Genomic DNA, 14346 nt, shown 5'->3' with positions numbered 1-14346 from the left:
AGGAGCATTAAATTGTCCAGTCTAAACTACTGCATTATACAGACCATCACATTTCACCCACTCACCTCATATTATTTGTTTTTGTATGACTTAAAAATAGGAACCTTGGTAAAATCAGAAGAGAAGGAAGCAGTCACCTGGGTAAGTGGTTTTCACGTGGTGGTCTGCAGAGCTGCTGGTATCACAGTGGAAAACAGTTGTTATTTTTCCTGTATTAAGGCTTCCCGAGAGTCAGAGCTCATCGCAGAGAATATTTTTGACCATCTAAATCAACTATGAGCAACTATAAACCATCTCTTTTCACCCCAGATGGCTGCTTCTCAATTTGTTTGTTTTTTGGGTCAAGTCTTTCTATGGTAGGTTTCAATCATGATCGTATGTACAGATAACACGAAGGCTGGAACAGCAGAGAAAAAAATAGAACTAAGCAGCAATATGACCTGCAGAAATTAGAGCAGAAGGACATGTTGCTAATGAAGGGTAAAGCAGTGCCAAGGATTTGAAAATCTTATGCTTGGGGAGAAAAAATAAATGGAAAAAGTATCTAGTTGGAGGAAGAAAATGGAGCAGCTCAGCTTCTTTTTTGGGTTTGGGATGGGTAGTTAATGAAAATGAGGAACCGTATACTTGGGAGAAACACTGGAGACCCATTGACAGTCATCTGTTCCCATACTGCAGCCCTGACTTTGTCATTGACAGATGTGTGTTAGAAGCTATGACCAGGACCCCTGGCAATGAAAATGAGCCCGTGGAAGGATGGAGCTGGGGTCTCTGTCCCCAGAACCATGGGTCTCTTCTGTCTGGGGCTGCAGGAGATCCTGAGGGTAAAAAGCAGGTGGCAGTATTTCAGAGGCCATGCTGCTCAACGATGCTCTAAGCTTGGGAAGCACACGGGCAAATCCTGTGCTGTTCAATGTGCATTGGTACATTTTATGGAAGGAGGTGACACTCAAAAATTGGAGGAGTGCAGGAGGAAGCTTTTAGGAACACTGATGGAGCCTGATTTTCCCAGAATCACATTGTTCACCTAAACAGCCTCAAAGGGTTCAAACCCTCTGTTTTTCATATAAACTGTAAATAGGATCATGAATTCACTGGGACCAGCTCACAGGAGTAAAGTTACTTACAAGTAGAAGCATTTACAGATCCTGCCCTTGGAGACCAATTTAAAAATATATCCCCATATGCCAGTTTCAAGTATGATATGAAATTTTACAGCCAAGTCATTAGGTAATTATATGTATGGAAATATTTCACACCTTACTAGATCAGCTTGAATCTACCAATTGGAAGAGAACAAACTGTTGGATGCTTTACATCTAAGTGTTAAAATATCTCCCGATTTTAGAGTTGACTGAATTCCCTTTTACCCTATCATGCTTATGCTTAGAGCACAAGTGTGGCTTAGGTTAGACCATCTTAATGGGTTAATTTGTTCTTAAGTAGATGGTTAATTGGTTCTTACTTCAAAGATGTTTGAAAAGTTCCCTGTTTCATACATTCTATAGTATAATAAACCTGTCTGACTGTTTGGCTACTGGACTAAACCTCAGTAGGGAGAAAACTTGCAGGTTCCAGTGCAGCCTGTAAACACAAATGAAGTTTGTTTTGTGCACATGTGGTTGCTCAGAGTGAGTTAAAGTTTTAGACACAGTCGTTAAGTGCTCTGGAGACTTTCTCTTTAAGATGTTACATCCACCAAGACTTTAATAGTTGGGGGAGGGTTGGTTGCTCTCTGACCACATATCTGATTCACTATGGATTTTGTAACTTTGGTAGCAGTGACCTCATTTTGGCAAAATAATGTGTGTCATTTACTGAGCCTCTTGCTGCTTTAGCAATCACAAGGATATTAGGGTTATAACCTGAGTAGTTTATGGAAGAGAGATGACTCTTAAATATCCTTTTATTTTCTTGGAAAGGCTTATTTTATTGAAATCATGTTTTAGCTCTGAGTGAGAATGAGAGATCCTTAGCAAAGCACCCAGGGGGAATTGTGCTGTCCAGTGTGTTGAAAAGGTGAATTGTAATGTATGGGTGTCTAGACGTTTCCTCTTGTTGCTGTCAACAGTCCAGTTGGCTGTATTTTTTTTTTCCAGTGAATAGGAGCATTGATTTTCCTCTCTCTTTGGCCAGAGCTTTCATTTTACATATCTTTCCCCTTCTGTGTCTCTTTCTCTCTCCCTCCCTCTTTCTTCTCTCTCTCTCTCTCTTCCTCTATCTATAAGAGAGGGAAGACTTTAAGAGCTGACAGCGAGCTTTCTAACTCAGAATGATTCATGTAAGACACCTGAAAGGCAAGCTCTGCACCAGCATCACTGCAAGAAAGGTAGGGTTTTGGGGGCTAAATAGTTTGTAAAACTCTGAGCAAAGCATACAGAACATGAGATAAATCGATTAAGTCTGTGGATCTGTCAAAGATGCAGAAAAAGTTTGGGAGAGAACTTAAGGAGTTTTTAAGCTCCGTTGTTCGGGGTGCTTTCTTTTGAATAAAACTTTGATGTATTTGTCATAAGTGGGGGAAAAAAAAAGGTGCCCCTCTGTAGCTTTGATTAATGTATATAATGTGGGTTTTTTTTCCGTGGATGGTAAACTATAATTATATCACTGTTGCACTTCACAGACCTGCGTGCATGTGTAAATATGCAATTCCCTTTTTTTCCCCCTGACTGATTATTTTCTGTTATACTTTCTGAAAGTTCGCCTTATCCAGCTGTTATTTATATTCACTTCCTGAATCCGAATCTGACCTAGTAATTCTGAGCGATTGTAGATGTGACGCATGAGCTCTCGCACACACCTTCATGTTTCAATCATGCACTTCAGGCAATATGCGTTTGTAGGAATCATGCTCTTAATAAAACCCCTTACAACCCAAAGCAGTTGTTTTGGCAGAGAAGTGACAGTGCTGTGATAGATGGGCCCGATAGTTGTGTGTGTTGTGCTTGCTCGGAGTTAGTAGAAAAGAGGAGGGAGAGAGCGAGCGAGAGGGGGGAGGAAAAAAAAAGACAGGGAAGGAGAGAGCGAGAGGGAGAGAGAGTGAGAGAGGGAGCCAGGGAAGGAGAGAGCGAGAGGGAGAGAGATTGAGAGAGAGAGAGAGAGAGACTTGGCAAAGGAAATCTTATGGGTATACTGAAACAGCAGATCAGAATTGTGAAACCAGAGCCAGGGCTGAAATGTGATGCTTTTGCTCTTTTGTGCTTGTTGTGGTTCTCATCTTCCCATTTAGAAGGCTGCATACCATTCAACAGAATATTTTGATCACAGATTGAACAATGCAGCAATCAAGCCTAATAAGCCACCTGGAAGTTTTGCTTGAGATGATTTCTAGTGGGTTTTCTGATCCCTGTGAGCATCATGACTGCCTTTAGCATTGTGGAGGAGGACTCGAGTTTCTTATGAGGGCCCCACTTGGAAAAGCAGGCTGTGCAGATTCAAGCCTCCGGTTCTGTTCATGCTGTTCAAAAGCCTTTCCTCACCCTTGCTGATTTGTTTTTATGATTTACATACACTCCTGTGGAGATTTACAGAATGGATTGTCTGTGCATTGTCACGACCAAGGTAGGACTGGAAACATTGCTGTTATGTGTACATATTTCTCTGCTATTTTTCTGTTCCTGTAATTAAATAGATTGAGCATGTACTGTGTCAGGTTGCAAGATAAAGTGATAAATAAGCTTTGCTTCAATGAGCATTTTGTTCTCTTTTTCTGTAGGTTATGCAGTTTGCTTCTATATCACTTCCTAAATGATATGTAATTTACTTATTTTTACTAGCAAAAGGAAAGAGATTTTATATTTTATCTTAGCCTATGCTTGTGTCTATTAATATCTCTAGCTACTAGAGCACTTTCAGAATACATGGTATAATGCACATATTTTCTCAGCTTATCAGTTTATTCTGTAAACTTAAGAATAAAAAAAAAAAGGGGGGGCATTATATAGGTCCTAGGATTTTAAAGAGGCCAATCAGATGTAGTTTAGATAGTCATGATGTTTCTGATTGGAGAGATGCAAGTTTCTTGTGTCTTATTGTGGCTCTTTTGGGGAAAAACATAGCTTACTTTGCATCTCTAGGCCTGAAAAATAAAAATGCCTTGGTCCCAATTCAGCACTCTTATACTGATGTTAGATCTAACCTGACTGTTTGGGAATGGTCCTTCTAAATAATTATCTCCAAACGTGCATGTAAACAATTTTTTATCCATGACAACGGTGGCAGGCTAAGGACTTTGGGGTTAAGGACACTTCCCGAGTTAAGACAAATTCCTGACTTAAAGCTCTAGGGTAGGGATAAGCTGAATGATTCTTTGAGATGTCCTCAAACTTAGCAAGCTAACTTAATGTTAAATGACAGGGAGATGATCAGGGAACTCCTTTTCTGTTGCTACAGGACAGGCAGCTCACCACATGTTTGTGACTGCATTTGCACATGGTGATAGTATTTATAAGGAGTAGTTACCAGGGGAAGTCCAGACATTGGGGTTCAGCACAGTTGCTCCCTGTCCTGGTTTATTTTTGATGAATGTCATCATTTCCATAAGACTTGCAAAATGCCTGGGGTAGCCAGAACACCTGAAGGCTGCGTAAATTATAAGGCAAACCAACGGTTAGCACTGCCGTCATCATTGCTGTCATTTTTTGCGTCATGGCCATGCAAAATGGGGACCCCCATCCATGACACAGAGAAGGACAGGAGGAGACACCCTGGGCACCCATGGACAGCAGCGAGGGGTGGCGGGTGGCCGCCGCAGAGAGCAGGGAGCGCGGTGGAACCGTGGGAACAGATGCGAGCTCTCATTCCCATCTTGCCGGTGGAGAAACCCATATTGGAAAAGAACAGGAGGTGAATGAGGCCACAGAAGGAGCGTATGCTCCTTCTGTGGCCTCATTCACCTCCTGTTCTTTTCAGGTCCTTCTGGCTCCCGCAAGCCGTGCTGGATCTGAGACTACTTCCTCAACCTGCCCTGGACCAGAGCGGAGGCACCCGCGGGTGCCCGTTGATGCAATACCAGTGAAAAGCTCTCAGCAGCAGTGATGCAGCACCGCTGTACAAAGCTTGGATGCAGGATCATGCTAAACATCCAAATTACACTCCCAGACGTTGCTTTCCAATTGAAAATAATCAGGAAGGTTGAAAAAAAGAGCTGCGATTAGCCTTACTTCTGGGTGTCTGGTGGTACAGTGGGGATCTGCAATCGCAACCATCCTTGGCCTTGAGAGTTTGGCAAGGAGGTGTGTAGTAACTGGATTTGGGACAGGGGAATAAGTCTACTTTTGAGATGGTATAACTTGGAGAAGAACGTGACCCAGTGTCTTTTTTGTACATATCAAGAGACACCGCTTTATTTATTTTATGAATTGGTCCTGAAAGTTTCCACTGAACATTTTCCCAGGGCCTTTTGGGCAATAACAAATGTGGATTCACCATCATCTCACTACTGCTGCTGCCTTGAGCAGGGCTCCCAACTCCAGCTACACACAATATTTTTCCTCCCAGCTTTTCTGTCTCTCGAATCCACTGCTAAATGGCTGAAATGAGCTGAAAGTCAAGCATATAAGCCTCAAATATTCAACTCTAGATATTCAGTCTTTGCTGCCAACTTTGATGTTGGTATGAGATAGGATTGTGAATTGTAGGTGACCTGCTATTTGGATGCGCGTGGGAACACCATATTAACATATGTAATTGAGCTGAATAATGGCAAAAATCTAGTTTCAGAACACTTTCATATTGCAAAGGCTTGAAGCCAAATAAATTACAGTTGATTTCCTCATCTTGTTTGGTGCCATATTTAAATAACTGCACCAGTGATGTTATATTGTATTGATCCATAATCTGCTCTTACTTGCTTTATTGTGCATTGGAGTAACTCTACTTCCTTTAAACCTACAAAATTTTTATGGCATCTGTTTGTGCCAATTTTCACCAATATAATAAGAGCAGGCCTTTTTCAGAACTTTTGAGATTTTTTAAAAATTCATTTCAATAAGTATGTATTCTACAGAGCAAGAGTATGGTCATTTTTGGCCTCAGATCTGTTAATTACCCTTATTTGAATATCCATTTGTCTGATTTGTGCAAATAATTGCCATTCTCATTCTTGGAAAAGTGGATCTTAATGTCAAGAGGGAGTAAATACATCAGTTTTATTCTTCAGATCTTATAAATAATAAAAAGGGAGTAAAAGATGAATGCTATTTAAACTGCAAAAGATGAACACTGTTTAAAAAGTGGACATTTTTAACACATGGTCATTAAATTTAGTCTGGAATTTTCAGTATTTCCAGTCCATAGAAAATGACATAAATGTTGTGGTGGAGTGAATATGCCCTTGTAGATTATGTACAATGGATCTAAAGACCCTGCTTTGAACTCTATATGGTGAAAGACGCCATCTAATAAAATTAATTTCTGATGTACCTTGCCAAATGTTAAATCCTACTGACATTATTTTTGCAGCCAAAATGTAAGATATGTTTAGGAAAGATTTAAGATATTAATTTGTACAAATTCTTCCTCTCCTTTTTTATTTCCTTCATGTTTTCATGCATTTCTGAACCCCTGACTTAGGAAATGCTGAATCAGTCAAGGAGGACTTCTTATGGTCTCCTAGCTTATTTTAATTGATCATGTTCCCAGCATAGCTTCTTTCTTTTACTGTGGCATAAAGCATGTTAATTTGTGGCATTATTTTATCATTAGGAAGAATTCAGTATAAATAAAACTTAGGTCAAGACTCCATCCCAGTGGGAGCACCAGGAGTTTTTGAAAAGGAAGAACATTCCCACAGTGCCTCCCAACAGTGAGAGGCAACATGCTGTCCTCTCCCCTAGCTATCAGCTCTCCTTCCATCCTTCTGCCTTTTACAGAATTATGAATACAACAGTGGCTGCCACTGGTGAAAAAGAAAATAGATAGCTCTGTGTTGCCCCAGTTCTTGGTGTCAGATGGCTTAGAAAAGATGATCAGCTTTCCCTGGGAAAAAAACCCAAAAGCTTTCTGGCCCTTGTTGCTACAAAGGAGAGCTCAGAGGTGGAAACTCTAAAGGTTTAAAACCCAGAAGGCCAATGAAGGGAAATCAAAAGGTATTTTTCTTTTTTAAATCTCATGATTTCAAGGAGTCAGATTCAGGCTCTGATACTTGCAGCTGGCAATCACAGCACCAAAAAAAAAGATAATTGAATAATACTACAAGTGGCCATCCAGTCTTCTGCCACAAGCAGGGCTAGCTAAAGACCTTCTCCTAGGATAGAGATTTTAAAACTTCCTGGGCAATCTAGTCTAATGTTTTATTATCCTTAACGTTAGTAATGGCCCCAAGAACTGTCAGTGTTGGTTGCCACTGGTGTCACCTCTTGTTTTGTTTGGGAGCTCTATTTTGAGGTTTGCTTAAAATCCCAGATTTTATCACCTGAAAGCTTCTGTGTTTTGAGAAGAGCTTGCAAAGATGTACACGAAGACTAGACACCAAATAAAATAATCCCAATTTATTCACAAAACCTAAATTACTTGCTGTTTGTTGCCTAACTCCCAAGTTCACAGCACTGAGCACTGGCAGCAGTAGGGTTCCTGTGACACAGAGCTGTGTCCTCCAGCTTGTAAACAAGAGAACTGACCACCTTCAGACCCAGGGAGAATGCCCAGCTTGAACTTGTTGGTTTTGTTAGTTACAAACATAAATTTCTGTCATCAGAATGTTGAAAATTCTGCAACAACTACTTAGAGATTCTTTTTGCCAGCTTCCACTTAACTCTGTAGTAGTTTAAGCTGGATCACTCACTACCCAGGTTCTTTGTTAAATTCAAGTGTCACTGACCTCTGTGGGACCAGACAACTAAATGAAAATGTGATTATTCATGTGAACGGAAAAAAGATCTTGTATATTTGTGGGGGTTTTTTTAAGTTAATGAAAGACTCAGTTCATTCCACTAGTGAAGAAGTTTGGGGGTTTGGTTTTAGTTTGTTAGGTTTTTTTAAATTCTGTGTTAGTCTAGTTTGGTAAATTAACAATATCTCTCTTTTTATGGTTTTCCATCCAGCACATTTGCTGAGGATTTAGTTCAAGTGTTTAAAAGAATGAAATAGAGATGGAAGGAAAAAACTGTTTTGCAGTGGTGCTGGGAAGTAGGGTGATATGCTTGTTTATGTTGTTAACCCATACCAAGGTTGAATGTGTACAATTCTGACTGGCAAAGTTGCCAGGAGCCAGAAACATCTGTCTATCCTATTTTGTTCTGCTCATCCGGCAATATATTTGGAACAGGGGACACCAATGTATGCACTTAAGGCAAAACTCTGACAGATGTAGGAGCAGAACTCTCAATATGTGCAATGGTCGTGGAAAATAAGAAGCCACTGCGATCAAGTAGGGGACCAACATCTGGCTTAGACCCTGGGTATGGTATGACTCTTCTACAGGTCTCGCCCACTCCACACACTCATCACCCCACTTTCAGCATGAAGTTAAGAGTAAAGCAGAGAAGATCTATAAAGTTTGCACTTTGTCTTTTTGTCAGCATTAGCTTTCCTTTCCCCACAGTCCCAACATAGAAAACAAGGCAAAATTCAGAGCTCATCCTCCTCAGTAGCATCACTGTGAATGAGGAGTTGCTGTGGCTTGGCTATTTGACTTTGAAACTACCAGTCTACATTAAGTATATCATTATAAATCCCTGTTGATAGTGTGCCATGCTTGGGAAAGGTAAGGGCAGGTCTTGTGTCCCAGCAGGATACTGTGGATTCCCCAAGTGAGGGGAAACCCTCATTCAGCATTTAGCCAACACAGTTGACTCCCAGCGCCAACCCAGTTGATTTAAAGGGTGTTTTTAGAATTTGGCTGAAGAATGGAAAAACGTGGAGGTGGCACCACCGGAGTGACCTCACTGTTTCAGCCTATTTCTAAAGCAGCAGCAAAACCAGTCCTGAGATGCTCTCAGCAGGGCAGAATGGTAAATCAGATCAGGTCATCTGCTGGAAGTGGAGAGCAGGTCCACACACTATATGCCAGCTGTTGGTCTCACTTTGCAGAGGTGAATCCGCTATGAGGTTAAGTTGGATTATTGATTATGGGGGCCTGATGACAATGCAAATAGCTAATACTTAGAATATTTATTTATGCTGAAGTGCTTTTGTAATAGGCCTTACTGAAGAAAAGAGGCCTGTTTCTCTCCCTGCCCCCCAGTTATATTGTGTTAATCTGAAAAAACTCAATATAGAGTTTTAAAAAGGTATATACTTAGAGGATGAGGTTCAATTTATTTTGTGGGGCTTCCTACAAGATCAGCTGTATGTGTCCGAGAGGCTGTAGAGTCAGTCCCAAAATTAGGAAATTATAAATCTAGTTATAAATACTGAGGTTGAACCAGTACCTCAGGTGTTGTAGGCTAGTATAATCTTACCAAAGCCAGCAAAGCTGTAGAGAGCTACACTGCATGAGGATCTGATTTAAATTTAGCTGGATATGAAACAAAAAATCCCTCACATTTCTATGTGCCTGCATATTGTTAATAGTGCTAAATAGAGCTGGGCAACATTTGTTGTTTTTTCTTTGCAAGACTTGAGGCTTTGAATCATTGTAGTTTGAAATCATAAACTGGGTAACTAAGTTTTTTTGTGCTGAATTTCCTGGCTATAACAAACCCGAAACAGAGGAAACATAATGATTCCCCCACCCCCCGAGATTCACATTTAGCTAAAATCAAAATCTTTTTCTATAGTCATTATTAGGTGCTGATGAGCACTTCAAACTGTGGTGTTTTCCTGACAGACCCTAAAAGTGTAATGGTGCTGAATCCATGCAATTTACATGTAATTTAGTAAACTCTATTCTGAAGTGGTACTTGAGGACTATGGGTTGGCTGCTGGCTAAACTGCACAGTCTTAGAAGAGCAGGAAGATCCTTTTCATCGATTAGCATTTATCTTTGCTGGAGAACATACTCATAGATGTCTGACAGATGGGGAGTGTATCCGAGTATTTATTTCAAATCTTTATTTACCAATGTTAAATTTTGGAACAATTATTGTAAGCCTCTAGCTTTTGGATTTCAAACATTATGAATGTAAACTGATGAGACGTGTTGTCTTTTCTACAAAAAAAAAATCATTTTTGGGGGGGAGTCTCAAGAAAATTACACAGAATAAACCAATGTGCATTGCATATGTAATGTCTTGTAATTATATCTTGTCAAAAGCTCAACTTTTTTCTCCTTTATTCTTTAGAAATATGGTAATTGTCCCTTTTCCCTTGTAGTTAATTATAAATTTCAGGAAGAATTAAGTCTGTTAAATCTCTTCCCCCTCTTCTCCCTCCCTTGGTCTCTATGGCAGCAGCAGGAATAGAAGGGAATTACTTTGATCTCCATTTCTGAGTGACATTTCGTTTCTTCCGAGCATTGACCTTGTTTAGTGCAACTGAAATTTTCAATAGATTTCATTAGATTATAATTTGCTCATCTTAGGGAGATGTCTTTATTGAGATTGGTTTTAACTATGAAAGGAGAAGGGTGATTTGTTTCATAATTCTATGAACAGCTCTATAAACTGAGAAAAGAAAATGTTCAATTAACTGCTCAGGCAGATATGGTTAGTCTTAATACTACTGCACAGCAGTGGAGAGCTGCAGATATAAGGAAAGGTGGAAGATACTGAGCAAGAAAAAGAAAACAAGAGAGCCTGATCCTGGCTCAATTAATGATAGCCCTACTCAATGATAGATTCGGAGGGCCTGGGTGGAGGTGGGAAGATAATTTCCTAGTGCCGAGGTGAGCTGCATTTTTATGCATTTCACATAGCTGGAGCTGACCAAATGGATTCTTTGCAATGTCCAATAGGCCACTAAAAGCAGAAAAGATGTGTCTCCTGGCATGTATCCTCAACATAAACATGCATTTCTTTTGTGTTTTAATCTGTTTGCTACTACCATGCAAATTTCCTTCTGTCTCCCTCCACCTGATCCAAGACTTCTGAAAAATGAGAGGAAGTGTGCAGTCAAGGAGAAGGGAATGGTTATTTATGAGTGACTCATTAGGTCAGGGGTATGGCCTAGTATAGGATTATATTTTACTCGGTCTGAGACCTCTAGCTGAGATCTACAATTTTCATTTCTCCAGAGAATCATCTGCATCAGAGAAGATAATTTGCAAGGATATGTAGGAGTGGCTGCGTATGTTCCACTGGGTTTGACTTCACCCAGCTCTTTTGCTACTGGAGACCTCACTCAAGGACTTGTATATAATTTGCAAGTCATATTCCTGGCCATTCTAGTGGATACAAATGGAATCTCAGCTGTGACTGGTTTTGACTCTGATCACCAATATTTTCTCTGACAAAGAATATTAAGTCAGATCTTAAAGACTGCTGCAGTTCAGTGAGCCCTGAACTTTTAGCAGATAAAATATTCCTAAATATCCTCTCTGCATTTTGTTACATCTTCCTGCAGAACTAAGATTTGCCTCCAAATGTGTCTGCAGCCACAGTCACATTAGGCAATATTTGGCCATCCAAATTTGGTATTGATGATATATATGGAATCTCTCCCTGCCTATGAGACAGTACTTGCTCTTAAAGTCCTCCAAACACCCTCAGCAGTCACTATGGTTGATCACACAACACAAAAGAGGAATTCTTCCTTGAAACCTTACTCAGAGCTTGCTGATGTGCAACTGCATCTCTGTCACCTGAAACCTCTCGTGCAGTGCCATAAAGCTCTCACCTTCCGATTCAATATTCAATATGCAATATTTCCCACTTCAGTATTGCAGTGGGCACTGATGCTACCACTCTGCATTATATTAATGTATCTTGCAGATACATTATACTGATGTTTCTGACCAGTGCTAATAGCAGTCAGTTATTTCAACACCTGACTGAGAAAAGCACGTAGAAAAGAAGCTTGCTTAAAGGTTGCATACTAGGAAGTTTGCTTGCAGTTGCAAGTTGCAAGTTGCTTGCAGCCTTGGTTTTGTCTTCTGAAGTTGGTGCTTTTCTGTCTCCTGGTTACCTATGGGGTCTGTATTTCTGGATGCTTGATAAACCTATCGGTTTGGGAATTAGATGTAACAGTGCCTCCAGAGAAGGAATTGCACTGTCTCTAACTGACTAGGAGGTTAGCATCTCTATCTGACTTTGGTCATTGCTTCATTGCTTCCTGACTGTGTTATTGCTGTGCAATTTATCAGGGATTTAAAGCATCAACCCAGAAAAACAGCTGTGACTAATGCTGAATTCAGCAATGAGAATGGATTTATTCTTTTGTGTCCCAAGGTCTCTTTATACAAAAATTACACAAGCTGAAGATCTTACAGCATATTTTGAAGGCTCTGATTGCATGAAGCTGTGATAAAGCCTACGCCTGGATAACTGTGTCTATCACTACCTTGGAGCTGTCTCAAGGGTGAAGCTTAGTTAGTGCAGGAGGCCGGGTATCCTTAAAGAAAGGGAGTAAAACAAGACTGTGGAAATCGCTCATTCATAAGCTATGAAGAAACAGCCTCTCTGTTTCCATTTCAGATGGAGAACTCTTTTATTGGAACATATTCTCCCAAACAGCAAGGCAAGACATATTCTTTTTGCATACAAATATTAGTAAACATGAAAAGCAAACTACAGGTAATTCTGTCCTCCCTTGAAGGCTGTCTGAAGAAAGATGATTTCAAATGATGGATTTTCATCACTTTTCAGATCTTTAACTTTCCAGTGTAGTGGCAGACCAGGGTCTATAGTTCTTATGCTCACCAAACTCCTAAGCTGGGGAAAATGTTAGCAGTAATAATCGATGGAACGAATTCCTTCTACAGCCTGCAAATAATTCCTAACATATTTATTCCTATGCTCACTTGTATTGCCTATGCTTGCAGAATACTTTATGTAGTGTTGACCTTTTGGGTATTTTTTTTAGTTGGTTTCTCCAGGTGTGACATGTTGGAGGTTTTGGCTTATTTAAAAAAATAATAATTGAGCACTTCTATGCAGAAAAGCATTACCAGCGGCTGATATACAACCTTATTTCTTAGAGCTATTTCAACTAGGTGAGGGTGTAAGATATTGAAGGTATGAAAAGCATTGGTTTTCACACAACAATACAAAAAGTAGTGATCATACAAATAAGAAATCAGCTGTAATTTACAAAAAAAATCCAACCCCAAATCCCCAAAAAGCTGTAGGAGAAAAGTGTTCAGTCCCAGCCCTTGAACTAGATGGATTTCTCAGACAATACCAGTGCAATGTCATGTTATCAGCACAGTAATTCAAATATCCAGCTGCGAAAGGCCAAGCTCTGCAGGTCACCCTATGGCCCACGATCACCCCATGCACGATCAGCCCAGCCCTTGTGCTGAAAAATTGGGATCTCTGGAGAACTGCTGCCTACGAGCAATGCCCGGTTACCTCTGTCTTTCTGGCCTTTGAATATGCAGCATGTGTCATGTGATTCTGGGCCTTGGGACAATTTTGGTATGAATCTCAAAGTCAAGAATACTTGCAGAGTATTAGCCCCTCCTGATATGAGGTCTGGAGCTTTTATTTTGCAGATGTATCCTCTTTAAGAATGTGAGGCGTCTTTTTGAAGAGTCTCCTGACAAACATGTTATACATGGTTACCTCAGTTTGTAAGATCAGGCCTTTCAATCAGAAAAATGTTTCCTGTCCAAAGCAAATTATTAATTTTCTTGCCTTTATTTTGCCTTGGATTAAAGACTGAAGATGTACAATTGTTAAAGAAAGGAAAAAATAATTACCAATATTTCATTTAGTCTTCTGATCAAAATTCATTTATAGTTTTATTATTTTGATAGGATTACATAGTTTGCTGTTGCATTCATCCCTTCCTTACAGGAGATAACACACACCCGCAGGATATTGCTGCCATGACAGCAAGATTTTCTAAACTTTCATCTAAAGGTGCAATGCTTCTTGCTTGCTAGCTGTTTTTCTGAATATTCCTTAAAGTTGTCTAAGTGAAAATATAATAGATAACCAGTTTTTAAGGTTTGGGGAATGTAAAGCTGGTATATATATGCACATTTTTTCCTTTTTTTTACTTATAAAGGTATTTAGTATTGCAATGCTTTACAAATGTTTACTTTTTGGAGATAAAGAGCAAAGCACTAATAGTGCTGCATTAGTTAATGTTCTTAAATCAGACTCAAAACTGAAAATCGTGTGAAGCCTAATCATCAGTGTTTGCAGAGGTCGCTCTCCTTTGCTCTCAGCATGGGGAAAAGAAAGGTGTAACATAGCTGCTTGCGATATATCTGGCTTAAATGAAAATAAAAGGAAGCAAGCTTTTTTCCCCCATTATTTCCAGCTTCAGAAACACACATGATTACAAGAGTCCTCCAATTCA

General features: G+C 39.9%; 1 protein-coding gene across 1 annotated transcript in view; it reads left to right on the top strand.

The window, feature by feature from the left end:
- The window catches only part of DLG2 (discs large MAGUK scaffold protein 2), a 1087547-nt gene that overhangs the window by 164181 nt on the left and 909020 nt on the right, over window positions 1-14346 (top strand). The window lies entirely within an intron of this gene.

The sequence above is a fragment of the Aptenodytes forsteri genome, unplaced genomic scaffold (genome assembly GCF_000699145.1).
Source record: "Aptenodytes forsteri isolate BGI_AS27 unplaced genomic scaffold, ASM69914v1 Scaffold180, whole genome shotgun sequence".
NCBI lineage: Eukaryota > Metazoa > Chordata > Aves > Sphenisciformes > Spheniscidae > Aptenodytes > Aptenodytes forsteri.
Note: the sequence above shows the minus strand (reverse complement) of the source record. Positions and strands in the feature narration are given on the sequence as shown.